A 22,339-nucleotide genomic window follows, 5' to 3' on the forward strand; every position below is an offset into this window, starting at 1 on the left:
TAGTTGTATGGACTCGAAGAGAATGAAATACCGTATTTGTACGGATTCCAAGGAAATGAGACATCATAGATGTATGATGTTCAAAGAGGATAAGAGACCATAGTTGTATGGACTCGAAGAAAAGAGGCACCGTTCACAAACGGGCTCAAGGAGAAGACAAGACCATTCACAAATGGACTCGAGAAATGAGGCACCATTCACAAACGGGCTCAAGGAGGACGATACCATTCACAAATGGATTCGAGAAAAGAGGCGCCATTCACAAATGGGCTCAAGGATAAGACAAGACCATTCACAAATGGACTCGAGAAATGAGGCACCATTCACAAACGGGCTCAAGGAGAAGACGAGACCATTCACAAATGGATTCGAGAAATGAGGCACCGTTCACAAACGGGCTCAAGGAGAAGACAAGACCATTCACAAATGGACTCGAGAAATGAGGCACCGTTCACAAACGGGCTCAAAGAGGACACGAGACCATTCACAAATGGACTCAGAAAATGAGGCACCGTTCACAAACGGGCTCAAGGAGAAGATGAGACCATTCACAAATGGACTCAGAGAATGAGACACCGTTCACAAACGGGTTCAAGGAGAAGACGAGACCATTCACAAATGGACTTGAGAAATGAGGCCCCGTTCACAAACGGGCTCGAAGAATTTAGAGATTTTTTATGAACTTGAATTTGACGTAGGATTGGATTTTTTTTATTTTTTTTTTAATTAAGGATTTGGATTTGATAAATTTTTTTATTTTTGGAAAATGAGGTACCGTCCGCAAACGGGCTCAAGGAGAAGATGAGACCATTCACAAATGGCCTCGAGAACAGAGGCACCGTTCACAAACGGGCTCAAAGAGGACATTAGAGCATTCACAAATGGACTCAGAGAATGAGAAACCTGTTCACAAACGGGTTCAAGGAGAAGACGAGACCATTCACAAATGGACTTGAGAAATGAGGCCCCGTTCACAAACGGGCTCGAAGAATTTAGAGGTTTTCATGAATTTGAATTTGACGTAGAATTGGATTTGATGAATTTTAGATTTTTTTTTTTTTTTTGAACTCAATGAAATCGGGGATATTATGGATCGTGCCCGACAAAGATGTTGGAAACTAGGACTTTGACGAATGATGAAACGGCAAACCTTTGGAACGAAGAACCATTACTAGCAAGAATGGATTAGGAACATTTTTATGAAACTTCAACAAGATTTTTCTCAAAGAGACTGCTGGTCTTGTCTTCTGGGGATTTTGATAACTGAAACCTTGAACAAGACATTTGAGATTGGTAATTTAGAACAACGACTCTCTTGGATATTAACATGGAAAAGCGGGATCTGCTTCTTGACAGGTGTTTAGATAAACATTTCTTGACCAGGATAACTAACCGGAAGGGAATTATGAATTTGAATGGTTCATCTTTCTGAGAAATTGGCTCAACCACCATTGCATCTGAGGTTCTTCCAAGCTTAAGGTGCCTTCCTGGGGTATGATCTTTTTACGGAAGCTGGGCTTTCTGATGTTTCTACTTCTGAATTTTTCTGAGCTGATCTTCTTTGAAATGAAGTTGTTTGACTAAATTCTCGAGCTCTTTCAGGTATAATTGTAGGGAGCTGCCTAGGCCTGGCCTCCTTCACCAAGACAGTTACATCATTTGGACATAGGAACGACAATTGACTCTTTCTAAAGAGAAAACTTAGATGAAAGGCACTACTCAAAGGATTGAGCAGCCCTGAAGGAGTGAACTTAGAATAATAAAGATTGACTGACTATACTGACAAACATAGTGATGCTTCTGACTTAGTTAATGTTTTGTTTGGTAAGTCTATCCTTTCAAGGAATAGTTTTTCAATTGGTAAACACCGGACTTCTTCCTCGAAACAGTAATGCCTCAAGAATTTAATTACGACCCCTAAGATTGCTTAGCTTCAATGCCCCCAGTTTTGAGGATATCACTTGAATTTGCTTGAACTTCAGTTGATCTTCAGTCTTGATACCGGCTGTTGCCTTCTTATACTGATTCTCTTACCGTGACCAAGTCACCTCTTCAGGGTTTTTAACTTGGCGGACCGCGCTAGCCTTAACTTTTGCCTGAACCACCTTTCTAGGTTTTCGATCCAGCAGGCTATCCCCTTAGCTTTTGCCTAAGCCTCCCTTTTGGGTTTTCAACTTAGCAGGGGAATGATCTTAAATTTTGCCTAGACCGCCCTTTCAGGTTTTCAGTCTAGCAGATCTTCAAACTCCGTTCTTTTTCTTATTCATCATTTTTTTTTATTGTGTCTCGGGATCTAGCTCATTAGTTCTGAACACCGGAAGGACTTTATAGGTAGGATAGGGTTTTTCAAAGAATGGCTTAAGGCTCAACAAAGATTTCGACCGAACCTGTGAACAGGTTGCCTACATATCCCAAGGTAGGAATCAGGTCGTGTGTAGGTCAAGGCGAATGCCCCTAGTTTGAAGATAAATTGTTTGAAGGTTAATTGATTTTTCTTTTTTTTTCTTTCATTCTAGAATGATTGACTTCTCCTCTTTTGGAACTTGTCCCTTTTTTTTCGGGAACGATTGAATTTCTTTTTTTTTTTGGAACTTGTCCCCTTTTTTTTTTGGGAACGATTGAATTTCTTTTCTTTTGGAACTTGTCCCTTTTTTTTTCGGGAACGATTGTATTTCTTTTTTTTTGAATCGACCGAACTCGGTTCAACCGAGTTGCCTACGTACCCCAGTGTAGGGATCAGGTCTCGCGTAGTTCGGGGAAATGCCCCTGGTTTGATGGGTTTTCAAGAAAATTTTATTCAGGCTCGAAGGGTTTGCAAACCGGTATTCTTTTGACATTGGTTCTGATTTTGGGATTTATTCGGCCAAAGGGGGCCTTCCGATGTTCAGATTGGCTAGAGTCCGTCTGGTACTGATTATTTTTTTCTTTTTTGTTTTGTTTTGTTTTTTTTTTTTTTTACGGAGTTTGACGGCATTTCCAGGTAAGAGATAATGGATCTTCTTCTTCCAAGATTCTAAAGTGTGCTTTCGACTTTCATAGAGCGAAACTTGTTCTTTGACATCCTCCATCTATGGATTCGTACTCTCGATATCTGATGATAACTTTTCATTGTTTGCTCTTGAACTTTTCATCTTGAATTTGTTGGCTTTTTGCTATGAATTTGAGAACCAAGGTCATTGATTGGAAATATGAAAGTTGTTTCCACTCTATGCCCCTTGTATAGCATATATCTTCTCACTTTCTTCATTTTCTTTGAGCTTTCCATCTATGTCTTGCCCCTGGTATCGGTTGTAGCTTTTCTAGACAATCTTCTTATTCTTGAAATAATTTTATCAATTCTTCACACTCTTTAGAGGGTAATGTATTTTCAATCGGCATTCACTGAATCAAAGTTTCAGTGCCAGTGTTTATCATTTCAATTTCATCTTTGAAAGGTTGGGATTGGCGCTCCTCCTCTCGTTCAAGTAATTGCTGTGACTCAAGTGGAGTTTCGTCAATTTTGTCCTCATTTGAAGAGGGAGTCTTATTTTAAGATCAGAAGCACACTTAAGAACAGACACAAGTGAACTTTTTGGAACTGACTGAAATTTTATTTAAAGAAAAGCTATTACATCAGACGACCTATCCTGAACATGCTCAGGATTCACAACTCTAAATAAGAAAGGGAAACAGAAGATAAATTGCCTGGACTAGGCATTGACCTTTAACTGTAAGACCGGACTCAACAATTATACTGACCATGATGACTGACTCAACATAAAATAGTAAGTGACTAAAACTTTAACTGCTGCAACTGTTTGGCGTTGAAGGCTCGGTGAAGGCTGGTTCGTTCTGAACATCATCATGGCTGATACTTTCAATTTTGGACAATGATGACTGATTCGCATAGGGAAATGCCCCTAGCTCAAGGATTCTGAGAGTGAACTCTGAAGGACTTAGCAAAATAATCTTGAAAAAGGTAGCCCCTAGAGGAGGAACAGACCAGGGGTACAAGCAAGATTGGATTATCTGGACCAGGCATGATCAGATCATGAGAACGCATAATCGAAAATTGTGAGATTCTGCATCTGCCAGTTAGGGGATGGCATGAAGATACGATCGAATCGTATGACAGAAGAACGAAAGACGCACGATCAAAAGATTAGATGAGATAGCATAAGATTGCTTTCAACGGATAGATCATGAATGACTAATCCTATGAGATCTTTGGAAATGATGGGATTTATATCCTAACTCAAAGGGAATTTTTTTTTTTTTTTTTTTTTCACATTTTATCAGTGTTACCTGAAGGCATCAACCTTAATCCTAATCTATCGGAGTGGAGAGAGAATCTCGACTCATGACTTTGTTCGTGTATATAAGGACCGATCGTGACCATTGGAAGATGGACCACGGCCTAATCTAGACACCAATGGGTAGGATATCCTAAACTAGGCTCACACACGTGATGCACATGTGTTCGTATACTACATGCATGTGTGGGTTAATCTAGGGGTAAGGCCAAGAGTTCCCTTAGCGCGAATCCCTGCTCGATATACTGTACCAGTGTCCGGCGTATCAGTACGTGAACAAGAGATCCGTTTACGTACCATAAAGGTACCAGGCTAAGGGTGGAATGCTTCTCTAGCACAGAGGCACCAGGTGATGAAATCCCAGTCAACCATGCTAGATAACACTCCGGGTTCCTAAAATAGGACGTGTGTGCACGTGAGATGCAAGGGTTTAGATGCAAGTGATGTAAGTGTGTGCAATAAGTTCGCGCGATCTATGATGCCTTCAGGTTTTGTTAGATTAAGTTTGAGTAAAATGTGATGAGAAAATAAAACAAGACAAACTAATCTGACAAGTATACAAGAGATAGAGTTCTTATGAGCCAGTTAAATTAAATTCAAATGAATTATCTTTTGGAATTTTAATGAAGTTAGGTGATCCCCAGCAGAGTCGCCAGACTGTGGGACATGATCCCGCGAGAGGGGCGTGGGGCGCGAGCCGCCGCGCCTCTCTCTCTCTTGGTCTCTCGTACCCACGCGATTGGCGTGTGCTTCTTAGTGTTGATTTAGATTCGTCTTTTATGTGAACTTGGGATCACTAAGGCAATCCGAATTCCACATAAGAGAGACTGACAGAGTCGCCACCTAGATGTGGGATCTAGGACCCGTAATTAACCAGAAATCTAGACTCGCTACCTAGTTACAAGAATGGAAGGTATGGGGAGTTATCCACCACATGCACCATTCCTGCCCGATAATCGGTCTTCGATTCCAAAAGCTAACTCTTTTAAATTTATTTTAAATGGCTCATTCAACTCTATGTTAATGTGCGAACTAAGTGACATGCATCCTAGAATCTAATTTCAATGTGAATCCTAGATGTGTATCTTGATTTATTAATTTGTCTGGATTCATTCTAAGTGAAAGTTCTCCTAGAATTCTAATTTCATGGAAAACCCTAACTGATTTGATTAAGTATTTACAAGAAAATTAATATACAAAACACCACAATTTGTTGTGGTGCCGACTCGCGGGTGGTATGCCGTCAGACATCCAAGCTGCCTACGTACCCAAGCCTCACTGGGATCAGAGTCGACGTAGTTCGGTGCACCTAAGCTAAGCTACTTATGCCTAACTCAACTAGGACACCGACCTAGACGGGATTGACTGTTTCAACAGTTTTAGGAGAAGTTATTTAATTCAAGTTGAGGATTTTATTATCTTAAGATTTCATCTAAGATGCTATATGATTCTCATCTAAATGCAAATGGTCCCTTAGACTAATGCAGGTTTGCCTACATCCTAGTTTACTAGGCTTGTCCTAGGGAAAGATTGGGTGACTAGTGTAACTAGACCTATGGCACGGTTGCTATACATAGCAAACGTCCGTGATGAGGCTGGACTCCTAACTCTAGGACTCCCTAAAACCTAAGACTCCCTAAAACTTAGGACACGACACGACACCGGTGTTCCTAAATTGGGCTCTAAGGGTCCTTACGACGGAAACCGTAATCCAACGGTTCCGAGAGACACGAGGTGAATCGATTTCAGTTCTTGAGGTTAGTGAAAAAAGGGATGGAAGAGATGATGAAATAGTGTGAGGGAATGAGAAAGATAGAGAAAGGTGCGACTGAACTTGGGAGTGCCAAATTGCCTACGTACCCCGCGATGGGGATCAAGCCACACGTAGTTCCGCTGGCGAGGTTGCTTGGATTTTGGAAGACAGAATTGGTATTTGTATCTGGAATCGGGTTTGCATTTGAGCATTGGACTTGAGATTCAGAAACATTGATCTAGCAATGGGATTTTGGAATTGGGAATTTGCATCAAAGAATTGAGCATATAGGAATCATCAAGGGTTTGAATTTTCGGAATTCAAAGTGGGCGGGCTTATGAGATTCGGCCAAATGGATTCAGACATGCGACTCGGATTGTGTTGGGATATTACTTGGTTGGATTGGGTTAATGGTTAGGGTCAAGTGAGTCGGGTCTAAGTTAGGAGCAAACCCGAGACTAGCCATGGTCTAACTAGGAGGAAGCAGGGTACAAACCAGGGTGCGGACCAGGGTGCACCAGGGTGCGAACCAGCAGGGAACCCGGGTGCGAACCAGCAGGGAACCAGGGTGCGAACCAGCAGGGGAACCAGGGTGCAACCAGCAGGGAACCTGGGTGCAACCAGCAGCGAACCTGGGTGCAACCAGGGTCTAACCAGAGTGCGAACCAGCAGGGAACCAGGGTGCGAACCAATATCGAACCAGGGTGCGAACCAGTAGGGAACCAGGGTGCAACCAGCAGGGAAGCAGGGTGCGAACCAGTAGGGAACCAGGGTGCGAACCCGTAGGGAACCAGGGTGCAACCAGCAGGGAACCAGGGTGCGAATCAGTAGGGAACCAGGGTGCAACCCGCATCGAACCTGGGTGCAACCAGCAGCGAACCTGGGTGCAACCAGGGTCTAACCAGAGGCTAACCAGGGGGAAAACAGACCCTACATGCTTCCTAACATGGTTTTTCTTTTAAAGTAAAAGATATGCATGAAAACAGACCCTACATAGAATTGAAATAAATGCCTACCTCTTTGGAAACCCACTTTGTGTTTGATTTTTCTTTGATGGTAATTCCTTGAAGATGATTCCTTGCTTGATAATGACTGCTTTTGATATATATCACCCAACGTATAAAATCACCCGATCCGGCAAGGATGGCCGAACCCTTGAAGAGATGAGGGAGAGGGATGAATTTTCTAAGAGAGGGGTTCTTTTTCTTCTTTTTCTTGGATGGTGGGATGAGAGGGTATTTATAGGAGAATGGGATAGGAGGTTAGGTGAGGTTAGGTGAGGTTAGGTAAGGTTAGGTGAGGTTAGGTGGTTAGGTGAGGTTAGGTGAGGTTTGGATGGTTAGGATGAGAGGAGAGGTTAGGTGAGGTTAGGTGAGGTTTGGATGGTTAGGATGAGAGGAGAGGTTAGGTGGTTTTGGATGGTTAGACCCAGGTCAAGATCTGCCATTGATCTAACGATTTACGGAAATCGGGTCTCGGAATGGAATCAGGGTTCGGGCTATGAAGTGACCCTATCTTATTTTGTCCCGATTGATGATCCGTAAAGTCAGATCAAGATATTAATGACCTAAAACATATATTAGGTTATTGTTGGTTAAAGTAAAGCAAAATGTGGGTGTCTACAATCATCGAGTTGTGTCTGAGAAATCTTTAGGAATTACATGAATTTTGGAAAACCTGCTAAATTTAGAATTTCTTAGGGGTTTCACTTGATTTGAAAATTTCGTGTGTCGAGGGCATTTTGGGCATTTTCAGGGGATTCCAAGTGATCCTGTTTGATATCACCCACCAAAAGAAGCAAACTTAAAAAAATTTCTTTTTTAGGTTTGACCATGAAGACTTTCTATTTTTAACTTTCCTCTTTGGGGGCAATCCAATTTAAGGTCATTTTAGTCGCCTTTGGCTGCGTAATGATCAAACATGGGCATTTTGGTTTGAAAAATTACTTTTTCTAAAGGGGATGGTTCGACCATATGTCGAGGGTGCACCATAAATGTCATATGGGTTGGGTTCATCAATAAAAATTTTGAATTTAAAGGATTTTATTGAATTTTCATTGAAAAAACCCAAAATAGATGTCATGAGGCCCATTGGGCTAAAGCCCACAAGGTGGGGGTCCATGTGGACCCACTCATGTGGGTCGGCCATATAAGTGGGCGCCCCACATGGGGAGGCCACATGCAAAAATGTCCAACATGGGATGAGGTGGTTGGTGACATCATATTTGTTTTGAAAAAAATAATAAAGAAATGAAGAGTTATAATTAGAAAGGGCTAGTATAGTCAGTTTACTAAAACAGGCATAACATTTTAACTTCTAGTTCAAAAAATTTGTAATTATACTTGTTTTGAACATATCGAAAAGATCTACAACTTTGTAGTTTATGACTTTTCCTAATTCTGCCCCTAAATAGGTTGAAAAAGAGCTCGAACGTTAGGCATTCCTTTTTGGACCTGAATCTTTCATATATATGTTATTTCCATTGTGTGAGAGCTTCTAGAAGAGTCTTGAAAGATCTACCTTATGTAAAATGGCATGCCTTGCTTTGCAAGTAATCCTAATTAGAAACTAATCTAATTTCATAACTAAAGAGAAAGAAAGCAAAAGAAGAAAATTTGAAACTAGCTAAAGGTATGAGCTCTCACATTGGAAATTATTATTCCTTTTCCAAACCTAACTTTTTCTATATAAACAACCAACCCAACCCTTGGAGGGGCTCTTGAAAATTTGTCCCACTCTTCTCTCTCCCAAGGAAATTCATTTCCCCCTTTGTGAGTGCTTCGGTTCTTCTTCCCCAAGTGTTCTACACAAAGTGCTATTGGATTTCTCCTCTTCTTCAACACACAACATATTGGAGATTATTCAATCGATCTTCGAGATTTTCTATGGTGTGTTAAGGGTTGGTCAAAGCGTATATCTTGGATTACCAGCCCTAGAGACAAGGAAAAGCGACTGACGGTTAGTATTCGTCTCCCTTGAAACTAGGAACTAGAAAAAACATGTTAGGTTAGGTTTTTGGGTTTTCTTTCATAGATGATGCATATGAATGTATTTTTGGATGAAATTTTGACATGATCTAATATGAATCATATTCTTTTTAAATCCAGATTTTTGCTGAAAAATTAATTTGCTATGATTTAAAAATTAATTTTCTTTCAAAGCTCTTTCGATATGGCTTTAAATCTGATTTTCAAAGCAAGTGGTTTGAATCAATAGTTTTCTTCAAATCTGATTTTTCTGAGAGTAAAACATAATTAAAAACTTTTGGAAACCTAAATTTTCAGCCAAGATTGGCTCGTTTTGACGCCGATATCGTTCTCCGAGCAATTGCCCAGAAAAGAGTGATTTTTCGATAAAAAAATCAAATCTATAGCAATATATGTTGGAATTGGCTGAAATTTTTGTTCCAATAGTTTTTTACTATTTTCAGTTCACTCGAAAAGTTTCATGATTTTTTGAATTTATTTACTATGATTTTTAATTGATTTAAGGTATGTTTTAATTCGAATAAATATTAAATGAGTTTGAAAAATCACGAAACTTTCCAGAATAATATCTTATAAATATTTAAGAGTTTTTGAGAAAAATATTTTGAAATTAATTTCCTTCATTGTTTTAAAATCACAACTCTGTTTTACGCATAAAATGGCTATTTTTCCAATAAAATTTGATTTTTTCTACTAAATTATGATCTTATGAAGCTGAAATTTGGAAAAAAATGATTCGTATTTGATCTTTTGTGAATTTTTCATGATTTTAGGATTAGAATTGATATGTTTTTTTGGTTTTTCTTTCAAAATTTTCATATTTTGTCTGATTTGTAATTGGTGATAAATCATAATAAAAATTATTAAATTTTTTACAGTAGGCTTATAATATTAATATCTAGTTACTGTAAAAGTTTCGATTGAATTAGAATAGAATTTATATATATTGCTTTGTAAATTTACTACATGGTCGGATTTAGAAAAAAACCTTATAAAAGCTTGATTTTAATTCTAACAATCATGAAAACTTTCATAATGTCATATTTTAGCATTATTGAATTTCTATGAAAGTTTTAGTCGAATTGGAATCGAATTGGTATGTGTTGCTTTGTAAAATCACAATCTGGTCTGAAATTGATAAATCCATTAAAAATCCAATTTAAATCCAAAAATCATGAAAATTTTCAGACCATCTTAACTTTTCAGTAAGCATGTAATCCTTAAATTATTTTAACAGAAACCATAAATGTTAGTAATTTTATTTGTAATTTAGAGTACTAGGATAGTTTAGATGCCAAGGTTGCATTCATAATCGTATCCTAATTGCGATCAATCATTGACAATTTGAGCATTTAAATTATAGTATGTTATTGGCTCCGAGGTTGTAGTCCACGAAAATCCTGAGAAACATGCCAGACAATAATATACTGTAACTTATCTGCTAAATTGTGCAAGGGTGGAAAGCACGATTCCCTTCCATTGGTGCAACCCAAGGATGAAACTTCTCAGCCTTAGAGCCATTGGTATTCCTTAGATTTTAGGAGTTAGAAACCTTTTAAAAAAACTGGAAATCATTAACTTGATAATTTGGGTTGATTTAACCCATGATCTAATCATTTATGGAACCGTTGGATTACGGTCCTACCTCGTAGGAACTCTTAGAGCTGATTAGGAACACTTACGTCACGTTGTGTTCTAGGTTTTAGGGTGTCATAGAGTTAAGGAGTCCAGCCTCATCACGACCGTTTGCTATGGATAGCAACCGTGCCATAGATCTAGTTACATTAGTTAACCCATCTCCCTATAGGACAAGACTAGTTAACCTAGGATGTATGTTCACCTGCATTGGAGACAACCCAATTGAAGGAGAAGAAGATCAAGACCAAGAAATCGGAGAAGCGATCGTAGAGCCTTCGACCGCAAATCTGGGTAAGAACTTTGAGTATTCTTCATTTGATACGAACTAAAAACAAGATTGATAGACTTTGATAAAGTCTAAATCGGTTAGAACTTGGTGTATGATTGATCTAAGGGATGAATTCATGGATCTTTAAGAGAACTTTGATTTTAGAACTATAATTAGAGTTTAGATCGATCCCTAAAAAGATTTGATTAATTTTTGGTAATTACATCTGAGTATTTTCGAGCGTGAAATTGGATTTAGATGGATTCCTCTTGTCGATACGAGTCCAACAGATCCAACCACGCATGATTTGGGTGTCAAACGAATGAGTTATGGATGTTTTAGTGTCAAAAAGGTGAAAAATCACGTTTTGAGGAAAACTGGGTCCGCCCAAGGGCGGACGATCGGCAAAAGTGGCGTTCAATCGGCTATGATCTCAGTTGGACGAATTGAGAAGTTCCCGGACGTCCGGCACGACAGTTTTTCCCCCGGCAGCTTAAACTTCAAAAATTCAAAACTTCTTCGTTTCTCTTCCGTTTTCGATGCTCTTATACTCTACGGATATGCCGGAAATGCGTTCTTTCTATTAAAAATAGTTTTAAAAAGTTTTGGAAACTTTATAATGATGAAAATTTTAAAATACTAAAAAGAACTCTACGACGGTTTACTGTTTCTTTTCTGATTGATCACCAAAGGGTGTCTTATATCAGTGGAAGGATATATATTCCTTATAAGACTGAAATTAATAATGAAACTCATGGGAAATATTCATTTTATTGATTGTAGGTAACCAAGGTGTACTGTGAAAATGATTTTGAACTTCAATCGAGGTGAGTAATAAGGGATTATACTGATGGGTTATTCCAAACCCTTTTTGACAATATTCTTTTTGTTCACATGCTTTACTGTTTGAAAACCAATTCATATTATTGATCATTGCACCCTATTGAATATTGAAAACCATGATACTTTATAAATTGAGACTGTACACCCATTATGAACCTTTTTGAATAACATGCTATTGAAAACCTAACCCTTTTCAATATCGAATAAGTTTTTCTTGGGATGCTAGTTTATTTCTTGACCCTTAGCCAATGGGGGAATGCATAATACTGTTAGAACTTAGATACCTCTGGCCAGTGTAATTACTGTCATATGGTAGACATATATCGAATCAATATACATAGCACTATCGATGTCTAAAGAAACTTGACCTATCGAATTTGACACCCATATCGAATATTGAAATTGAATGATGCCTTATTTCTGAAATTGATACTCATTGAAGTACCAATTACTGTTATCGTTGAATGCCTTACCTTATTTTGATTGCTTTCGCTTTTGATTCCATATCTGTTAGTGTAGTCTCTTATTACATCACATGAGCGAATTTAGCTCACCCTTATTTAACAAATTTCAGATCCTGAGGTGTGATTCCAGCTTGACGTTGGAGCAGTGAGGGAGGATTATCCAAAGATTTCATTATTTTCTTTATTAGGTTACTAGTGAGTATTCTAGCTTTAGACTCATTTATTTTATTTTCTTTAGCATTGGGATGAGAGAAATTGAATATGGATTGTAATGGTTTTATTTACTTTGAGGTTTAATGGTTATTTGGATTCAGTTTGTTGAGCATGGTTTTGTTTATTGCTAGCATGCAAGCCTTGCATGCTTGTGAAGGCAACTTTACAGGCGCTGTCGCACCCCTAAGCCTTGTGATTGTAAATTATTATGCTTATGAGTGGCTTGGGTCTTGACAACCACCCCATCTACTGACCTCCTAGGCTGCATTAGGGCTATCCTACAAAGCGAGAACGGTGGGTCCCATGGGAGCTCGAGATCTACAACAAAACACACAGGATGTTTGGGACGCTGCCGTGTTGAATGAGGAGATCTAGTCCCTCAAGGGGGAGCTTGCTTCCATGAGATTGGGAACTGAGAGGAATGGTAGTAATATTGTTAAAAGTAGTGGTGACAAGGAAAGTAACAAAGTGAAGGGAGGGATCTTAAAGTCTAAGAAAATATTGAACGGTCATGCAAAGGGGTGTAGCATGGTGATATCAGCAGCTCTGAGACCTATGAGAGCCCGGGTTCAGGTTTGGCCAACCCAGAGGAGAAAAAGTCCACGCCTTCTCTTAGTAGTTATTAAAGAGAAACATTAGAACTGTTGCCATTTTCTGGTTAACATGGAAGCTTTGGAGGGAATTTTTCCATCTTTTGAACAGGGTTGGTTAGTTGGCACCAAGGCAAGCAGGAGGTTTTCGTTTCTTTTCCTTTTGTTTTGTATTTTTTTGGGTGGGTTATGTTGATGACCCAGTTTTTCTGTACCATAATAAGAAAGGAAATGACATGTCTGATTTAGCTTTGTTTGCTTTTCTAGTAGAAGGTAGGGAGATAAATGGTGTAATTTTCACTAATTAGAAGCTGTGTAACAAGGACACTTCATTAAAATTTCTGTAGTGTGTCTGAGATGATAACGTTTCTAATGTATTGACATGTCTTGAATTGTTACTCCAGCTTCCATGCGAGTATTACATATCATCTGCTACTCTTGGCGAATGGATATGGATACCAGATTCACAAGGGGGATTCTCGGTTAGTTTGTTTTTTTCATCAAATTAATGGCGATTTTGGATCTCTCCCTCTGCGCACGTATATGGTGTACATTGCCTCCCTCTCGAATCACGGCGTTTGTGTGGAACGTCGCCCATAAGTGTATCAATACATGTGATTGGCTCAAACGTTGAGGATTCTATCTTGCCAACTGGTGTAAAGACCTGGTCCCACAAATGTTGGGGAGATTTTAATAATTTTAATGTAAATCTTGGCCGTATATCCTTAGGCCAAAATCATAGTGTATTTCCACCACTTTTATAGCTCATTTTTGGGATATTAAATCTTGTCTGTTCGACTTGATTTTGGCCTCGTTAGATGGATATTTTGAATACCTAGCCAACGGACCCAAGATCGTGTGATTTAGACACAATTTGAGGAAGTTATAATCATTTTTCTGTTGGGATTATGTTTTATTAAGTAATTTATCTTATTAGGCAATTTTTAGGGTTAATTTGTAATCTAAGGCTCTTGTTAATCATCTCTTAAAAACTCTATTTCATTAAAAATCTTAAAATTTCCCTTAGAATTGAGTTTTCGTGGAAAATAACTAAAATCGAGAAAAATCTGTAATCAGATTTCTGCCCAAGAGAAAAATTAGGAAGAGATAAACATTAAATTGGAAAACCATTTTCCATCCCAAAGTGGCCCCATCTTCTTAATTTAAAAACTTGAAACAACTTAAGTTAGGTTCTAAAAGTTGATAATTATACCCTTTTAAAGTGTTTCAATAAAGAAAAGGACTCGTTCTATTAGTGTTCGAGTTAGAATAGGAAAACAACTAAGTAGTTGAGGTTAATTAGAAAAACAAACTAAAATACATCACAAAAAGTGGTTTTTATAAAAAAAACCAAAGCGTGGGTTTTTTCCCCACTTGTGCATGCACGCAAATCAAGGCAGAGAGAGAGGAGAGAAAAGAAAAGAAAAGAAAAAAAAGAAGGGAAAGATCGGTTTTTCTCCAATCCGATTTTTGGTCTTCGAGTGAGTGCCCGAAACATGTTTTTTTCCGTAGTTCTTGCTTGAAATTAGTGTTTTTGTTTCATTTTTCAAACTAGGGGTTTAAATGTGTTTCTTGATTTATCTTGAGTCCTTTTGAATCCAGAAAAGAGTTTTTGATCCTCTTTTCAGGGTTTACAATGTAGAAATTTTATTTTTCTTATGTAAACTATTACTAGATATACTTGAAAGCGTTGAAGGTTTTGTTTATGGATGTTTTAATCCATATGTGAGATTTAAATTGGGTTTTATCATTGTTTCTCACAAAATCAGCACACAACAATGATTGTTTTTCTAAGATTTCATCGAGTACTTGTCGTATAGATTATGTATGATCTTTTTCAATGAAAAATATGATACCTAAGTATGTTATATATATAGTTTCATGGTTGTTTTTCAGCAAAATTAGCATAAAAATAGTGTATTTATGGGCTATTTTTTAAAGATCCAACTATATATGAGTTATATGACTTATATAAGTTGTTGTATGTAATGTATATATATATAAGCCCTAAAGGGGCAAATTTTCAAAAAAATAGCACCTAAAAGGGGTCAAATAATTATTTTAATCACGATTTTAAAAAAGATCGGATTTATAAGTATTAAAATATATGTTATACAATTGTTTTAAAGAAAAAAATCAGCACTTAGCTTTAAAATTCAAGCCTTAATAAGTTTTTATAAGGAAAAGTTCATAAATAGGATATGGTTAAGAAATGTGTCTTTTAAGAAAAGAGGTTATAGGTAGGTTTATGAGTAGGAATATATTTAAAATAGATTTAACAAGTGAAAACAAAGAGGTTGAGTCGAACAAATTAAATTAGAGAAGAATTTTTAGCCTTAGCTAATTTAATTGACCCCTTGACATGTAATATTTACAGGATTTCTCTAATTGATACGTAACTCTAAGGCAAGTGATATTTGACTCATATAATAATGTTTTCATTAATGACTTTGATATTATAATTCCGTTCCTATGATCATGTTCATGTTTTTCGTTCCTATATTTTAGAACTGCCAAAATATCTGTTGAAATAACTATTTTATGATTCTATTTTTTGGCCATAAGTATATATACGATGATTTGGACCCGCATTACTTCGGTCTGTGATACACACACACAAAGCGGAAAATGATTGTGCGTTCGAGTGCATATAGCTTAAATGCGCTCGAGGGCACAAAACTCATGTGGGTCCACATTGTTAGGATGATCCAAAGTATTCATTTGAAAGGCCCTTACATAGGTAGGGTGTGTACAAAAAATCAGCTCCATAGGATCATCCTAAACATCCAAAAGTGGAGGGCAAAATGGATAGACACCGTTTGTCCAACAATCTGGCCATTTTGCCCTCCACTTTTGGGTGGGTTAGGATGATCCTATGGAGCTGATGTTTTATACACACACTATCTATGTAAGGGCCTTGCAAATGAATGGTTTGGATCACCAAAAAAATGTGGGACCCATGTGTTTGGGCCCTCAAGCGCATATAAGCTTATATGCGCTCAAGCGCACAATCATTTACCTCATACATATATATATATATATATATATATATATATATATATATATATATATATATATATATATATATATATATATGGGAAAAGTGAGTATGAGTGGTCCCTCATATAAGCTTATATGAGGTGACGGCTAGAAACACGGTGGGCCCACATTTTTGGGGGATCCAAACCATTCATTTTATAGGCCCTAACATAGATAGGGTGTGCCCAAAAAATCAACTCCATAGGATCATCCCAACCCTTCGAACTGGGGATGGTATGTCCAAGAGAATAATTATTACGATTTAAAACTTTATTCTTGGGATCAGCATGACCAGTATCTTGAGCACACCCCTGGATGTCATAATTCCACAGTAGTGGCTCTAGTTACAGCTCTAGCTTTAGACCACATTCCTGAATTTCTTTTAGTAGATCTTGTGGGAAAAAAATTGGGTTCCCCATCCTTGTTTTGATACAAAATACTCAGCTGCCTTCCCTAGTAAGACCTACACCCTATTCATCTCTTTCTTGCTCAAGACAACCTGAACCCCATTCATCTCCTTCTTGCTTGTTGGAAGGCCCGGATGACGATTTACCTAAAAGGCCAAGAGTTTGGCATTTGGGAAATTATTGAAAAGGGGTATACCGAACCGACCACTGATAGTGAAACTTGGAAAGACACCAAAAAGGCCGAATTCACTTTGAATTACAAGGCAATGAATTCCCTCATATGTGTCTATCTCCGGATGAGTTTAATAGGGTTTCTACCCTTAAGACCGCAAACGACATTTGGGATACACTTGAAGTAACCCACGAGGGAACTACTCAAGTGAAAAAGACTAAAATTAATCTACTTCTTAGTGATCTAGAATCATTTAAAATGAAACCCGGTGAATCCATCACCGAAATGTATACTAGATTTACTAACATCATGAATGAGTTAGAAGGCTTAGGTAAAGTCTTTTCAAACGAAGAAATTGTCAACAAAAATTCTTCGATTACTTCCGAAGATGTGGGATCCCAGGACAACCGCCATTGAAGAAGCAAAAAATATGAAGACTATGAAATTGGAGGAGTTAGTTGGATCTCTTATTCTATGCAACTGAGAGCATTGCATTCCTTCTTAGATTTTTCAAGTTCAAGATTTAATTTTTCTATTTCCTTCATAAGCTTGATGTTTTTGGAAACCTCAAGAATGTGTGCTTCTTGAAATTTCTCACAAGCATCATATGGATCATCATAAGTAAAGAAAATATTTTCATCTTCATCATTGTTTTCAATATTAAGAGCGGATAGAGAATTTACCTCCTTAGGTGAAAAGTCTTCTTCAACTCCCATGAGGCATATTTGGGACACTTCACCATTGCTTTCTTCGCTTCCGGACAAGCAACTAAGCCCATCATATGTTGCACTAAAGCTCTTCTTCTTGTCCTATCCTCTTCTTTTGTTGAACTTCTCATCGAGCATCTTAAGGGGGCAATCAGATCTTACATGTCCGAGCTTGTGGCATCTAAAGCACCTTAGTTCATCATTGTCATCTTTCTCTTTTTCTTTCTCTCTTCTAGAACTCTTCTCCTTTTGGAAGTCTCTCCTATTGTTTCTTGTGAATTTTTTGAACTTCCTTGTGTGGAGAGAGATATCTTCCCTCATAGCGTTGAGGTTTTTTGTAAGCCCAAAGGTTCCCCATGGGTTCAATCAATCACCTTGTTTTGATGATTAACAAACGCAAATTGATTAGTCGTTTATGGACTGATCATTTGCCTTGAGTGTTGTGCTTTAGACATGTCCTACACAAGTCAAATCATACTAGCACACACCTTGTTGGCCTATGCTTGAAAATGAACCAACCAATGGACGAAGGAACTAGAGCATTCTTGGACAAACCACACCTTGGAGGATCTACTAAGGACAAGCTCAACATCATCCATATCAAACATTGAACATACAGAGAAGATCATGAAGGCCAAAGCTGGAGGATCAAGAATTAATGCAAAGGACCAAGGAGCTTGTACCACAACTTGAAGATGTCAAGCATGGAAGCTCAATCATAGAAGATCCCAGCTCAAGAGAAGAGTTCAAGAGAGTGATAGAAAGGGTAGAATGTATTCCTATCTCTTTTGCATTTTCTCTTGTCAATGCACATTGTTTTAAATCCCTAAAACTAGTGAAAAACAATATTTTCCAAAGAGATTACAACACACCCTTCGAGTCTAATTGGATTAGTGAATGACCATGTGGTGTTCCATCATTGTGGAACCCTCATGACATTCCATTTAACATGATAAAATTGAGTTCCAAAAGCCAAAGAAAAATCAGCTCTGAAAAACAGAAAATCTGCTGAATTTAGGCTTCTCGGAACTCCGAGAGTTTTCTCGGAACATCGAGAGTTTTCTCGGAACTCTGAGAAATGGTCCAGTAGTAAATTTTTATACTCTGCCCATTTTTTCGGAACTCCGAGAACACTATGAACTCAAAAAAATATAGCCGTTGCGGCTACAACGGCTAGTGGTCTTTTTGACCAGAAAATTACCAGTTTGCCCCTGAAACGGTAATATTGAGTTGAGAATTTATATATACGTGTTGTATGGTTTCAAAACATTATTGAGAATATTTCCAACTCTAATTAAACCTTAGAAACACACTTGCAACTATTTTGGGTTAATTTCCCTCACCAACCAAACTCATTGTGCCTTGATTTGTGAAAATCATTTGAGATTGGTTTAGGCTTAAACTTATTTAATTTTAGAGAACATTGTGAGAGCTTCAATGTGCATTGTAGCCTACTTAGAGGCAAAGCTATCTTCTTCTTTGGAAAGCGCTTAGATCTCGGCGGTGAAGGAGAGACAAGAAATGTGGAATCGCTTAGAACTCGGAGAAGGAGAGTCATTGTAAAGGTGGAAGGGCATTCTTATTTAATTCCCTTGGAGTGTAAAAGCTTCGGAGCCGGGCGTGGTGGAGGTATCAATAGTGGAAATCTTCAAGTGTGACCTTGAGTAGAGTGGAGTAGGCCGTTTGCCGAACCACTATAAATCCTTTTGTCACTTGTGTTGGTATTTTCCTTTCCTCTCTCATCCTCTCACTCTATTATTTGTGCTTGCATTTTTACATAGTTAGAATTAAGTGAGTAGTTAGCATGTTGTTTTCAATTGAATAATTGTACCATGCTAACTAGGCTATAAATCACCTAATTAAGTTTGGTAATCAACAAGGGTTTTGAACTTATATTAATTTGTAATATTGTTTAAGTTCAACTATTTCAAACTTAATTAAACAAGGGATAGGTCTTGGGTGAAATATTAGGAAAAGTTTTTAAAAGACAAAAGGTTTTATAAACATCCAATTCACCCCTCCTCTAGGTGGCCAAACCTAGTCACTACTTAGATTTCAATTGGTATCAAAGCTTGGGCTCTTGATTAAGACCCTAACCGGTTAAGAGTTAAAAGATCAAATTTTTGGCAACTAGAAGATGGGATCTAGACTATCAATTTTGGATGGTTCGGATTATGGATCATGATTGATCCATATGAAGACATATTTAAAAGGTCTAGATAAAGATATGGTAAAGATAATTGAAAATGAATTTGTTTTAAATGCTAAATCTAAAGGAATATAATAAAAAATTATCTTTGCTAAATATAAATGCCCTAATTACAATATGTTGTGCATTACCACCTAACATTTATGAAAAAATATCCTCTTGCAAAAATGCTAAAAATATTTTGGACTCTATTGAAAATCTTCAAAATCAAAACATGTACTTAATGGGATTATTTAATGAAGACCCCTTGGATAATGTCGAATTCACATTTGAAGAACTTGTTGAAAATGTCCAAGAATTATATAAGAAACTTGAGGATCAACTAGCTAAGAATTTAAACTTGAAAAATAATTTAGCTAGTATTCACAAGGAGTTTAGGTCACTAGAAATAGATCATGTACATCTTAGTGAAGAAAATAAAATTTTTAAAAATAATTTTATTGAACTAAGTGATACCATTGCTTCACTAAGAGAAGAAAATCAACTCCTTAAAGAAGAAGATAGAATCAAGAATTCCTCATCTCTTGAAACAAATAACTTCAAAATGGAAATCAATGATTTGAAAATCAAGAATGAGAAACTTGAGTTGGAAAATTACAAACTACAAGAAAGTGTAAAACATAATTGCCATCATGACCATTCTTGTAGATCATCATGTTCATCCCTTCCATCTATCTACTCATATATGTCTTGTGATTTTTGTGGTAGATTTGGACATTACAAATCTAAATGTAAGTTTAGGTTTGTAAAAAATAGTAAGTTTGTTTGGGTTAGAAAAGATACATCAACTAGAACAAACTTGCTTGGAACCAACATGGTTTGGGTTCCAAAATCCCCTACCTGAATCACATCATATGATTAGTAGATTTAGGGGTATGAGCTTTAATTTAAATATCATTTGATAAATTTGATTGTATAGATACCATGTGCTTAGTCTTGTTTTGATTCCATGTATCTATGCATGCTTGATGCTTAAATGATGGATCTATTTTTATAATCCAAAGTCTATATACTTAAAATTTGATTTGTATTAGACTTTGACACATTGCACTAATTGTAATATCCATTGAAAAGGTTCCCTAGATATTCCATGTTGATATCTAGTTTATGTTTGTGCTTAATGATCACATCTTTGTAAAGAAATAAAATGTAGATACATTAGACTTATCATGTTCAATTCCCATGTATCTATGATAAGCTATTTATACCATATGTGACATGAAACACTAGGATTGTCTAATTTGTAATCTCATGTCATTATGCCCAGTAGAAGTAAACTATCCTCTTTGGTATGAATACATTTTTGGCTAAGTGCACACACTATGACTTAGATCGTATTGCACTTAGTATCCATCCACATAACATGCCACACTAGAACCTAATGTGAAAATCATAAATTGATCATTATAGAATATTCAACCACATCACTTGCCCATGTGTTCAAATTGTACTCACAAGTATATCCTCAAATTTGAACATTATTTAGTAGTTGCTAGAAGCTAGATTATACGATCTATCACATCTCTCTAGCGAAACCAAAAAGAGAAGAAACCCATAGGTTTAAAGACTTGAACTCAAATGAAAATTTATGGCATCAAATAGTATTTGAGTGAAATTTATGAATATGCCAAAATATTATTCTTTAAACTCTATTTTGGACAAATATGGCACTTACTAGATAATTGGGTACTTAAATTGTTTTAAAATATTATTTCTAGCAAAACTAAAATATTAAATGTCATGTTTAAGAAAAAAAAAACACATCAAATCCTTTCTTAGACATTTCTTGTGCCCTAGGTGAGCAAACATTTCAAATGACCTAGCACCTAGTTGTCCTTCAAGCCCATTCTATTACATGCTTTATGATTGACATTAAATGTAATAAGAATCATAGATGGGTCATAATCAAATGTATTTCCAAAGACTTAATTGGATAATCTCATGACTAAGTGTTTTCTTCAAGTAGTCATGAAGGTTCTTTTTGAAATACATTTGTCCAAGGTGTTACCACTTGTTGAATATTCTCTAAGTCCTTGGATCATTCCCTAAACTTACATAAGAATACATTAGTTAGGAAAATTGAAAAATGGTATAAATTTAATGTATTCAAGTAAAATTGAAAAACATCTTGTGAATCTAGTATCTTATTTGGGCATATCTCACCTTGGTGGTTGATACCCCTATACCTTGTGATGGGAACATGTGTCTCCCACACATTTTGTTTTTCCTATGAGTTTATGTACTATGTGCTTAATGCCTTATCTTTACATATGTGGTATGTGAATGTAGGAAGTAGATGTTTGGACTTTGTACTTCATTTGTCATGTTCACCTTGTCCAAACATGATTGACTATCCATGAAGACTTTGATATGGATCATATCTTTCTCATAAGGTATACTCTCACCTTCATGAATCATGGATGTCTCTCTAAGACATGGTATGTAATTGACCATTCTTACTATGTCCTAGTCTTATAGAATTGAACTCAAATTGGTTTATATGTATGTATTCTATAGTTACCACCCCTTGTTTGATAATATCTACACGTATGAGATGTTATACTTTTATCTTAAAAATCACTCAATTGGTGCCCTTAGCCTTCTTAGTTTCTAAGAGGGAGATGGTACATTCACCTTAATTAAAACACTTAACTATGTGGTCTTGTGCCAACATCTCAACATGGAAAGATATATGATTGTTTAATCTTCCTTATCTAGTTTATATGATATACACTTAGGGGAAATAAAATTTAAAAT

The 22,339-nt window shown here is 36.9% G+C and overlaps 1 long non-coding RNA gene across 1 annotated transcript; it reads left to right on the forward strand.

The window, feature by feature from the left end:
* Positions 1-10,886: 10,886 nt before the first annotated feature.
* On the forward strand, positions 10,887-13,425 carry LOC143849927 (uncharacterized). The gene is made up of 2 exons (XR_013235908.1): positions 10,887-12,440; positions 12,590-13,425. It is a non-coding gene; the product is annotated as an uncharacterized LOC143849927 (long non-coding RNA).
* Positions 13,426-22,339: the final 8,914 nt, after the last annotated feature.

The sequence above is a fragment of the Tasmannia lanceolata genome, unplaced genomic scaffold (assembly GCF_043159265.1).
Source record: "Tasmannia lanceolata isolate RefF3 unplaced genomic scaffold, GAP_Taslan_0.1 ptg000018l, whole genome shotgun sequence".
In the NCBI taxonomy this organism is placed as follows: domain Eukaryota; kingdom Viridiplantae; phylum Streptophyta; class Magnoliopsida; order Canellales; family Winteraceae; genus Tasmannia; species Tasmannia lanceolata.